At 42.1% G+C, this 12433-nt stretch overlaps 1 pseudogene; it reads left to right on the forward strand.

Moving 5' to 3' along the window:
* Window positions 1-7875, forward strand: part of LOC116552607 — a 74063-nt pseudogene extending 66188 nt beyond the window's left edge.
* The last annotated feature ends 4558 nt before the right edge of the window (window positions 7876-12433 follow it).

Below are 12433 nucleotides of genomic sequence, written 5' to 3' on the forward strand. Positions count from 1 at the left end.
TATATTTTACAACTTAATTGGAGGATTAAAAAGAGAAATATCCACTTGTTCTGCAGTTTTCTTTTAAAAAAAAAAATTGCCAAATTCTAAATTCACATTTTATAAATTTTTTTTTTTTTTTTTTTTTTTTTTGACGGAGTTTCGCTCTTGTTACCCAGGCTGGAGTGCAATGGCGCAATCTCGGCTCACCGCCACCTCCGCCTCCTGGGTTCAGGCAATTCTCCTGCCTCAGCCCCCTGAGTAGCTGGGATTAACAGGCACGCACCACCATGCCCAGCTAATGTTTTGTATTTTTAGTAGAGACGGGGTTTCACCGTGTTGACCAGGATGGTCTTGATCTCTTGACCTCGTGATCCACCCTCCTCGGCCTCCCAAAGTGCTGGGATTACAGGCGTGAGCCACCACGCCCGGCCCTATAAATGTTTTTATAGTAGATATGTGATCCTTCTTTAATTAATTATTAAGAAACACCTGGCTAGGCCCAGTGGCCCATTCCTGTAATTCCAGCACATTGGGAAGCCAAAGCAGGTGGATCACCTGAGGTCAGGAGTTCAACACCAACCTGGTCAACACGGTGAAACCCCTGTCTCTACAAAAATACAAAAATAAATGACCCAGGCGTGGTGGCACGCACCTGTGGTCCCAGCTACTCAGGAGGCTGAGTCAGAATTGCTTTTTAGAGACAGAGTCTTGCTCTGTCACCCAGGTTGGAGTGCAGTGGCCAGTGATAGCTTACTGCACCCTTGAACTCCTCTGCTTAAGAGATTCTCTCATCTCCGTCTTGCTGAGATTGCAGAATATAGATCAGTTAACATTTGCTTTCCATGTTGCTCCTTGCTCAACCCTCCCAGCTCATTTAATTTATCATCAGTTTTAAACAGTCCCTTACATGGGCCTTTATAGTTGGAGAAAATCAAAGTATCAGATATCTATTAGAGGAAGTAAATGTGTAAGAAAACATAAGGGAAGATTCTTGAAACCAGTTCAGTTGCTGTTAATAGTTTTTCTGACATCATGCAACTATTTCAATCACCAAAAGCACTTTCTGCTTCAAAACTGAAAATATTTAAAATAGTGTGATAGATAAAAGCAGACGTAGACCAATGGAATAGAATAGAGAGCTGAGAAATAAACCCTCACATATATGGTAAATGATTTTTGACAAAGATTCCAGGACCATTTCATGGGGGAAAGGACGGTCTCTTCAATAAATGGTCTTGGGAAAACAATATCCACATGCAAAAGAATGAAATTGGCCCTTACCTTTACAGTATACAAAAATAAACTCAAAATTGTTCAAAGACCTTTACGTAAGAACTAAAATTATAAAATCCTCAGAAGAAAACAGGAGAAAAACTTCATGACATTGAGTTTAGCAGTGATTTCTTGGATCTGACACCACAAATTCAGGAAACAAAAGAAAAAATAAAGTGGATTACATCAAAATTTAAAACTTTTGTGTATTAAAAGACATTATCAACAGTAAAAATGCAATTCTTGAAATGGTAGAAAATATTTGCAAATCATGTATCTGATAAAGGGTATTTTCCATAAAGAACTACAACACAACAAAAAAAAAACACCCTGATTGCTCCCCTAAATAACAAATTCTCCACAACCCAGCCTCATCATGTAACATGTACAGAACTATTGTGTTCTCTTGTCCCATCAGGGGTGCTTTTTGGTGGATATGTAATCACAGTCGCATCATGGTGTGTCCCACTGAACTCAGTGACTCTGGTGTGGGCATGTGAGAGTAGGGAATAATGAAAATGGAGCATAATGGAATTTGTAGCATTTGGGACTTCTCAAAGCTACTTACAGAGACAGAATCAAGTTTGAATTAGTAGAGCCATTGCTTATTAATGTCTTTCAATGCTTGTAAATTGTCAGTCGCTCCCCTAAAAACAAACAAACAAACAAAAACATCCTGATTTTAAAAAAGGAGGCCAGTCATGGTGGCTTATGCCTGTAATCCCACCACTTTGGGAGGCCAAGGTGGGCGGATCACTTGAAGTCAGGAGTTTGATATCAGCCTGGCCAACATCTCTACTAAAAATAAAAAAAAATTAGCCTAGCATGATCACAGGCACCTGTAATCCCTGCTACTTGGGAGGCTGCGGCAGGAGAATTACTTGAACCTGGGAAGTGGAAGCTGCAGTGCCTGGGTGACAGAGTGAGACTCTGATTCAAAAAAAAAAAAAAGAAAAAAAGATGGGTACAGGACTTAAAAATAGGTATTTTCCTAAAGAAGAAACACAGCTGGCCAAGAAGTAGAACTGGCTAAAGAATGAACAGATTCCCAACATCACTAATCATTAGGGAAATACAAATCAAAACCTCAGATATCATTTGAGACACATTAGGATGGTTACTATCTTAAATAAGTGATGTGTTGACAAGGATGTGGACAAATTGGAACCCTTGTGCACTGGTCATGAGAATTTAAAATGGTGCAACTGCTATGGAAAATTGTATGGCAATTCCTCAGGAAATGAAACATATGATCAGCAATTCCACTTCTGGGTATTTACCCAAAATAATTAAAGCAGAAACTCAAACACTTATTTGTACACTGATGTTCATAGCAGCATAATTCACAAAGCCAAATGGTGGGAACAGCCCAAGTATCCATCAGTGGATGTACAAAATACTGTATATACATACAAAGGGATATTATTCAATGTTAAAATGAAAGGAAATTCTGACACATACTACAACATGGCTCAACCCTGAAAACTTAAGTGAAATAAGTCACAAAATGACAAATAATATGTGATTCTTATACGAAAGGGACACAGAAGGATACTTGTATGAGGTACCTAGAATAGTCAACTTTATAGAGACAAAGTATTAATAGAATGGTAGTTGCCAGGATCTGGGAGGAGGGGTAAATGGGGGAGTTACTGTTTAATGTGTACAGGATATCAATTTGGGAAGATGAAAAAAGTTTTGGAGATGGATGGTGATGATTGCGTAACAATGTGAATATACTTAATGCCACTGAACTGTGTACTTTCCAAAACAGTTAAGGCCAGGCATGGTGGCTCATGCCTATGATCCCAGCACTTTGGGAGGCTGAAGTGGGAGGATCTCTTGAGCCCAGGAATTCAAGGTTACAGTGAGTCATGAATGCACTACTGCACTTCAGCCTGGGGGACAGAGTGAGACCTGCCTTTAAAACAAACAAAAAAAAAAGGCCAGGCATGGTGGGTCAAGCCTGTAACCCCAGCACTTTGGGAGGCTGAGGCGGGCGGATCACGAGGTCAAGAGATTGAGACCATCCTGGCCAACATGGTGAAACCCCATCTCTACTAAAAATACAAAAAAAATTAGCTGGGCGTCGTGGCTTGCGCCTGTAGTCCCAGGTACTCGGGAGGCTGAGGCAGGAGAATTGCTTGAACCCGGGAGGCGGAGGTTGCAGTGAGCCAAGATTGCGCCACTGCACTCTAGCCTGGCACCTGGTGACAGAATGAGACTGTCTCAAAAAAAAAAAAAAAAATTACACTGGTGAATTTTATGTATGATTTACCACAATAAAAAGTTTTCAAAAACACTGACAATATTTGCAAAATGCATGTGACTTTCTATCTGATGTAATTCTTATCCCCGCTTATTTAAAGTTCAAAAATGTGACTTGATAGCCTCTAAACACTAAACAAAATTTTATTATTTTAAGCAGACTTGGAAGCTTTTTTTTTTTTTTTTGAGATGGCATCTTGCTCTGTCACCAGGCTAAAGTGCAGTGGGGTGATCTCGGCTCACTGCAGCCCCCTCCTCCCAGGTTCAAGTGATACTCCCGCCTCAGCCTCCTGAGTAGCTGGGATTACAGGCGTGCGCCACCATGCCCTGGTAATTTTTTGTATTTTAGTAGAGACGGGGTTTCATCAAGTTGGCCAGGATGGTCTCGATCTCCTGACCTTCGGATCTGCCTGCCTCAGCCTCCCAAAATGCTGGGATTACAGGCATGAGCCACCATGCTCAGCCGGAAGCTTTTATACTTAAAGTAACTATAGAATAGAAAATCTGGCCCTCCTCCTTTTCCAAATGAATGCTTCTAGACCTGGATTTTTTAATGCTCCAGTGATTTCTGTTTATCTCAAGGAATGTCGTAAGATTCTTAGAGCAATGTTAACTTTAATTTTTTTTATTTTTTTGGAGACAGAGTCTAGCTCAGTCACCCAAGTTGGAGTGCAGTACAAGATCTTGGCTCACTGCAACCTCTGCCTCCTGGGTTCAAGCGATTCTCCTGCATCATTCTGCCAAGCAGTTGGGAGATAATACACCCGGATAATATTTGTATTTGTATAATATTTGTATTTTTAGTAGAGACCAGGTTTTGCCATATTGGCCATGGTAGTCTCAAACTCCTGACCTCAAGTGATCCACCCTCCTTGGCCTCCCAAATTGCTGGGATTACAGGCATGAACCACCACGCCCAGCCAATTCACTTGAATTTTTAAAGCACATGCTATATTGTACTTTTTGCCACTTGGACAAGAGCTTAGTTTGTCATTCATATCAACTTAACCTTTAAGCATATTCAGGCATGGTGGTGGGGTGCCTGTAATAATCCCAGCTATTCAGGAGTCTGAGGCAGGAGAATCACTTGAACCCAGGAGGCTGAAGTTGCAGTTGCAGATACAGAGATTGCACCACTGTACTCCAGCACTCCAGCCTGGGTGACAGAGCAAAACTCTGTCTTAAAAAAAAAAGTAACAACAAGAACTCTGTTACCGAGCCTGGAGTGCAGTGCTGTGATGATAGCTTACTGGAGCCTCAAACTGAGTAGCTGGGAACTACAGGCGTATACCAGCATGCCTGGCTAATTTGTTTTGTTTTTGTTTTTTAATTCAGATGGTGTTCTGCTCTTGTTGTCCAGGCTGGAGTGCAATAGCACGATCTCGGCTCATCGCAACCTCTGCCTCCCAAGTTCAAGCGATTCTCCTGCCTCAGCCTCCCGAGTAGCCGGGATTGCAGGTGCCCCACTACCATGCCTGGCTAATTTTGTATTTTTAGTAGAGATGGGGTTTCTCCATGATGGTCATGCTGGTTTTAAACTCGTGACTTCAGGTGATCCGCCCACCTCGGCCTCCCAAAGTGCTGCGATTATAGGTGTGAGCTGTCGTGCCCGGCCTAACCTAATTTTTAAAATTTTTGTAGAGACAGAGTCTCACTGTATTTCCCAGGCTAGTCAAACTCTGGCCTCAAGTGATCCTCCCAAATGGTGGAATTACAGGCTTTAGCCATCATGCCTAGCCAAAGCTACCTTTTTTTTTCTTTGTTAAAATAGGGAGCCTATGTTGCCTAGGCTGGTCTTGAACTCCAGGCCTCTAGCAGTCTTTTCACTTCAGCCTCCCAAAGACATGGGATTATAGGCATGAGCCACCATGCCTAATCTTCCATTCACTTTTATTTCCACGATTCCCTGACCTATTTGCACAGGTGGCTTATGGTATGGTTTATCAGGCTTTAAGCAAACAACTTTCTGGTGTACTTCAAAATAAATATTTATCTTCTATAAGGCTGAGAAAAATTCTAGACAATAAATGCTTTCTAGCATTGCTGTGTTAAAAGAATTTTGTAATTTATTAGAATGAAATATGTAGAGTTCTAACATTTTTTAAATTTGTATTTTATTTTGCTTCTGTTTTTTTTTTCTGGAGATTTAACATTTTTCATTGCCATTTTTAGGTTTTATTAAATTATTTTATCTTTTTTTCTTTCATAACTGTAAAATACTTCATTAAGATCCTTTCCAGCAGGGGCTGGGTGTGGTGGTTCATGCCTATAATCCCAGCACTTTGGGAGGCTGAGGCAGGTGGATCACCTGAGGTCAGGAGTTGGAGACCAGCCTGGACAACACGGTGAAACCACATCTCTACTAAAAATACAAAAATTAGCTGGTCGTGGTGGTGGGCGCCTGTAATCCCAGCTACTTTGGAGGCTGAGGCAGGAGAATCGATTGAACCCGGGAGGCAGAGATTACAGTGAGCTGAGATCATGCCACTGCACTCCAGCCTGGTCAAAAAAAATTAGCTGGGCATGATGACATGTGCCTGTAGTCCCAGCTGTTCGGGAGGCTGAGGTGGGAGAATCATCTGAGCCTGGGGGATGGAGGCTGCAGTGAGCAATGACTGCTGGGCAACAGGAGTGAGACCTTGTTTTAAATTTTAAAAATCCTTCCCATCCAAGCATATATATCATCCTAGTACTTCGGGAGTCTGAGGCAGGAGGATTGCTTGAGCTCAGGAGTTCAAAACCAGCCTGCGCAACATAGGGAGATCCTTTTCTCTACAAAAACATTTAAAAATTAGCCAGGCTCGATGGCATGTGCCTGTTGTCTTAGCTACTCAGGAGGCTAAGGTGGAAGGATTGTTTCAGCCCAGGAGATCAGGGCTGTAGTGAGCTGTGATTGTGCCACTGCACTTCAGCCTGCATGACAGAGTGAAACCCTGTCTCTAAACAAAACAAAACTAAAAAAGATCCTTCCCCTAGCTTCTTTCTTTTGATAATTGGAGGTGGGAAATTTTTTTTTTTAACTTAAAAACAGTAAGAAATTATTTATCATTCTTTGATGTAAGTAATTGAACTTGGACAGCATCTGTATGTACATTATCAAGTAAAACATTTTTTTCCAATGTGTTTTATATGGGCAGTATTATATTCACAAATTGCTCAAGCATTTTGTGTGTTAGTTCTAAAGAACTGCCTTTGTGTTTGGGTGTATATATACACATAGTCAATTATTTGTATGCTAAAATCAAGAGCAACTACTTTCTCAGACTGGCCAGGTACAGTGGCTCACACCTGTAATCCTAGCAATTTGGAAAGCCAAGTGCTTGAGCCCAGAGTTTGAGACCAGCCTGGGCAACATGGTGAAACCCTGTCTCTACAAAAAAAATTTGAAAATTAGCCAGGTATGGTGTCAGGCGCCTGTAGTCCTAGCTGCTCAGGAGCCTGATGTGGGAGGATCACCTGACCCCAGGAAGTTGAATCTGGGTGAGCAGTCATTATGGCACTGCTCTACAGCCTAGCTGACAGAGTGAGACCCTGTCTCAAATAAATACAAATAAATAAAGGTCAACTTATGCAATAAAATTTGTCTTTCTCTCTTCTTTTTAGGATATTTTCTTTTCTAGATGTTGTTACCCTGTGTCGCTGTGCTCAGGTCTCCAGGGTAAGTATGGTTGGCATAGTTACAAGGGGACCCTTCACACTGATGATAACAGCCTCTTTCATAGGCTACCCATTTATTTTAGGTGTTACTTGTATGTTTTCATGTTTCAAGGGATATTATTTCACTAATGACATACCAGACATAATTTTATGATGGGATTCTACTATATATACTGACTCTGACTTTTTGTATCTCTTATTTGCATAATATAAACAAGAAACATTTTCGATGAAAAAGCAATAAACATGTATATTAAAAGTTTAGACTTGACTCAGTTGTGATGACATCTTGTTTTATTATGTTTTTCTAGTTCATTTTATACAAACACAACACACATATACACAACTCTTGTTTCCAGGAGGGTTGGAAAAAACAACACTTCAGGGATTAATTCTTGTGTTATTTCCCTGTATTCTTCAAGAGATGATAGCTAGAAGCAAAAAAAAAAAAAAAAAAAAAAAAGTTGCAGAGCAAACCAGACTTCATTTCCAAAGTCTGTTTCTACATTACACTTCACCATTTTTGTCAGTTGACATTGCTGAGACAAAATAGCAAAACATCATAAACTTATTTTTTCTTATTTTCTGTCCACAACAAAAGCCACATTCAAAAAACTATACCCCTGAACTCCTGGGCTCAGGTGATCCTCCTGCGTCAGTCTCCCAAGTAGCTGGGATTACAGATGTATGCTACCATATTTGACTAATTTTTTTACTTTTTTAGAGATGAGATCTCACTGTGTTACCCAGGCTGGTCTCAAACTTTGGGCCACAAGTGATCCTCTCGACCTGGCCTTCCAAAGCACTGGGATTACAGGTGTGAGCCACCATGCCCAGCTTCCCAAGTGTCCTTTTATGTTGTCACTATTGCCTAGGCTAGAGTGCAGTGATTCAAATATGGGTCACTGCAGACCTCCTTGGCTCAAGCTGCCTGTACTGCTTTAGCCTCTCATGTAGCTGGGACCACAGGAGCTTGCGGCCATGGCATGCCTTTTTTTTTTTTTTTTTTTTTTTTTTTTTTTGGTAGATCCTGGGTCTCACTTTGTTGCCCAGGCTGATCTTGAACTCCTGGTTCAAGCAATCCTCACACCCCAGCCTCTGAAAGTGCTGGGATTATAGGCATGAGCCACCATGCCCAGCTTCAAGTGTCCCTTTAAATCACTGCCTTAATCACTACCACCATGCCAAAAAAAAGGAAAACTTAACAGAAAATTCAGGCTGGGCATGTGGTGGCTCACACCACCCAAAACTTTAAGAAGTAGAAATGGAAGGATTGTATAAGATCAGCCTGGCAACATATGAGACCTTGTCTCTATAAAAAAAAATAATTAAAAATTAGCTGGATGTGGTGATGCGAACCTGTAGTCTCAGCTATTTGAGAAACTGAGATGGGACGATCCCTTGAACCCAGGAGGTTGAGGCTGCTGCACTGAGCTAAGATTGTGCTACTTCGCTCCAGCCTGGGTGACAGAGTGAGACCCTATTTCAGAAAAAGGCTGGGCACAATGTAATCCCAGCACTTTGGGAGGCTGAGGCGGATGGATCACGAGGTCAGGAGTTTGAGACCAGCCTGGCTAACATGGTGAAACCCCGTCTCTACTAAAAATACAAAAAATTAGCTGGGCATGGTGGCTTGCATTTGTAATCCCAGCTGCTCTGGAGGTTGAGATAGGAGAATCGCTTGAACCCAGGAGGTGGAGGTGGCAATGAGTGGAGATTGCATCATTGCACTCCAGCCTGGGTGAAAGAACAAAACCACATATAAAAAAAAAAAAAAAAAAAAAAAAAAAAAAAAGGCCAAGTGCAGTGGCTCATGCCTGTAATCCCAGTACTTTGGGAGGTTGAGGTGGACAGATCACTTGAGGCTAGGAGTTGAGACCGGACTGGCCAACATGATGAAATCCCATCTCTATTAAAAATACAAAATAAATTAGCCAGGCATGGTGGTGCACACCTGTAATCCCAGCTACTCAGAAGACTGAGGCATGAGAGTTGTTTGAGCCTGGGAGGCAGAGGTTGCAGTGAGCCAGATCACACCATTGCGTTCCAGCCTGGGCAAAAGAGCAAGACTCTTTTTTTTTTAAGAAAAAAAAAAAAAAAATTCACCTTGTCTTGGTAACTTTATTTTTTGCATCCTAAAAGCTGTACTAAATTGGTATCAGCTCTTTTAGAAACAGCCTTTGATTATTTCTTTTATGGCATTTCTATCCCTATTACTTGTATGGTCTCTCTAGACGTAGGCATTAAACTTCCAATTGAGTGTGTTTTCCATTCTGTCTCCATATGAAACCAAGGTCACCACTGAGAAGCAAAGTACTCAGACCAGTGTCTAAACCTGTTTAGTTGCAGAGTCTCACCCCAGGAATGTTTATTTGAAATAGTTGTAATTGTTTCTGTTCTTCAATTTTAAATATATTTTTACAGTTTTTTGATTTATAGAGATAGGTTCTCTTTATGTTGCTCAGACTGGTTGGATCTCCCAAGCTCAAGCAATCCTCCTGTGTTAGCCTCCCAAAGTGCTGGGTTACAGGCATGAGCCACCTTAAATATTGTTTTTATTTATAAGTTTTTCTTCCTTCTTAATATGTGTTAACTTTTAAAGAATGGAAGGTGTAGCTGGGCACAGTGGCTGACACCTGTAATCCCAGCACTTTGGGAGGCCGAGGCAGGCAGATCACCTGAGGTCAGGTGTTCAAGACCAGCCTGGCCAATATGCCAAAACCTTGTGTCTACTAAAAATACCAAAAAAAAAAAAAATTATTTGGGCATGATGGTTCATACCTGTAATTCCAGTTACTCAGTCGGCTAGGGCACAGGAATCAGTTACACTTGGGAGGCCGAGGTTGCAGTGAACCAAGATTACACCACTGCACTCCAGCCTGGGCAACAGGATAAGACTCTGTCTCAAAAAAAAAATTAAAAATGGAAGGCACAATGAAAATTTTTTAATTAAATTTGTATAGTTGATGATCATCAGTAGTTATCCTGCTGTTCTCTGTAAAGTTTTTTTTTTTTTTTTTTTTTTTTGGAGACGGAGTTTCACTCTTGTTACCCAGGCTGGAGTGCAATGGCGCGATCTCGGCTCACCGCAACCTCCACCTCTTGGGTTCAAGCAATTCTCCTGCCTCAGCCTCCTGAGTAGCTGGGACTACAGGCACGCGCCACCATGCCCAGCTAATTTTTTGTATTTTTAGTAGAGACGGGGTTTCACCATGTTGATCAGGATGGTCTCGATCTCTTGACCTCGTGATCCACCCGCCTCGGCCTCCCAAAGTGCTGGGATTACAGGCTTGAGCCACCGCGCCCGGCCCTGTTTTGTTTTTTAAATGTAGACTCTAGAGAGGACTCTGTCATTCCTAATTTTAGTCTGAGTTCTAGATGTTTTCCTGCTTGCTATAGAAAGTAGTATAAGGAAACAAGAAATATTATACCAAATCAGAGGTATATTTAGCCTATGAATCTATCAAACATGTGGTCTTTAAAAATTTTATCTATTTCCTCCATGGCTAGTCATTTAAGAAACCACTGGAAAAAGCCATAAAAATAAAAATAATGTTAAACATCTGAGAAAACTTCAGACATTTCTAGAATGGTAACTGCTTGCTTACTGTCATACCCCTGGCATCTTTCTTGCTGGTTGTGTGACAGTAATTACCCTGGGGCTTATAAGTATATCCAGAATTTCCTTTTAAACATTTCAGAGCGGTTCGGTACCGTGGTGGCTCGTGCCTGTAATCCCAGCCCTTTGGGAGGCCAAGGTGGGCAGATCACGAGATCAGGAGTTTGAGACCAGCCTGACCAACATAGTGAAACCTTGTCTCTACTAAAAATACAAAATTAGCCATGCATGGTGGCGCATGCCTGTAATCCCAGTTACTCAGGAGACTGAGGCAGGAGAATTGCTTGAACCTGGGAGGCAGAGGTTGCAGTGAGCTAAGATTGTGCTATTGCACTCCAGCCTGGGCAACAAGAGCAAAACTCTGCCTCAAAACATAAAATAAAGATTTCAGAGAAATTATAATGTCTTTTTTTTTCTCTCTTTTTGAGACAAAATCTTTCATTGCCCAGGCTGGAGTGCAGTGGCACGGTCTCAGCTCACTGCAACCTCCACCTCCCAGGTTCAAGCAGTTCTCCTACCTTAGCCTCCTGAGTAGCTGGGATTACAGGTACCTACCATCAAGCCTAGCTAATTTCTCTACTTTTAGTAGAGATGGGGTTTTACCATGTTGGCCAGACTGGTTTCGAACTCCTTAGGTGATCACACCGCCTAGGCCTCCCAAAGTGCTGGGATTATAGGCACCAGCCACCATGCCTGGCCGATAGTGTCTTTTCTAAGTCCTAAATCACCATATCACAGTTATAAGTCCTACTAGGTGATAGGATATGGGTAGCAAATAAATTAGAAGTAAGGCTGGGCCTGGTATATTACAGGTGTGAGCCACCACACCCAGCCAATAGTATCTTATTCTAAGTCCCAAATCACCGTCTCACAGTTGTAAGTCCTACCAAGTGATAGGATATGAGCAAATAAATATTGAACCAAGGCTGGGCTTGGTGGCTCACACTTGTAATCCCTTTACTTTGGGAGGCCAAGATGGGAGGATTGCTTGAGGCCAGAAGTTCAAGACTAGCCTGGGCAATATAGGGAGACCCTACCTCTACAGAAAATGTAAAAAATTAGCCAGATGTGGTGGTGCATGGCTGTGGTTCCAGATACTTGGGAGGCTGAGGTGGGAGGATTGCTTGAGCTGGGGGGTCAAGGCTGCAAGTAAGCCATGATTGAGCCACTGCACTCCATCCTGGGTGACAGAGTGATACTGATACCCTGTCTCAAGAAATACATCTCTCTCTGTATATACATACATACATACATACACACACACACACCCCTTTCTGTCCATATAAAAACAGAGAGAGAGTGAGAATAGAGCAGTATTCAGAGTACTGTCCTATTTGATGTTTGGTTTTACCCTCATCTTTTTGAGGTTTAAGAATAGAAGAAAGCCGGGCGCGGTGGCTCATGCCTGTAATCCCAGCACTTTGGGAGGCTGAGGCGGGTGGATCACGAGGTCGAGACAATCCTGGTCAACATGGTGAAACCCTGTCTCTACTAAAAATACAAAAATTAGCTGGGCATGGTGGCACGTGCCTGTAATCCCAGCTACTCAGGAGGCTGAGGCAGGAGAATTGCTTGAACCCAGGAGACGGAGGTTGCGGTGAGCCGAGATCGCACCATTGCACTCCAGCCTGGGTA

This window comes from Sapajus apella, unplaced genomic scaffold (assembly GCF_009761245.1).
Source record: "Sapajus apella isolate SASKATOON/1434 unplaced genomic scaffold, GSC_monkey_1.0 scaffold12, whole genome shotgun sequence".
Lineage (NCBI taxonomy): Eukaryota > Metazoa > Chordata > Mammalia > Primates > Cebidae > Sapajus > Sapajus apella.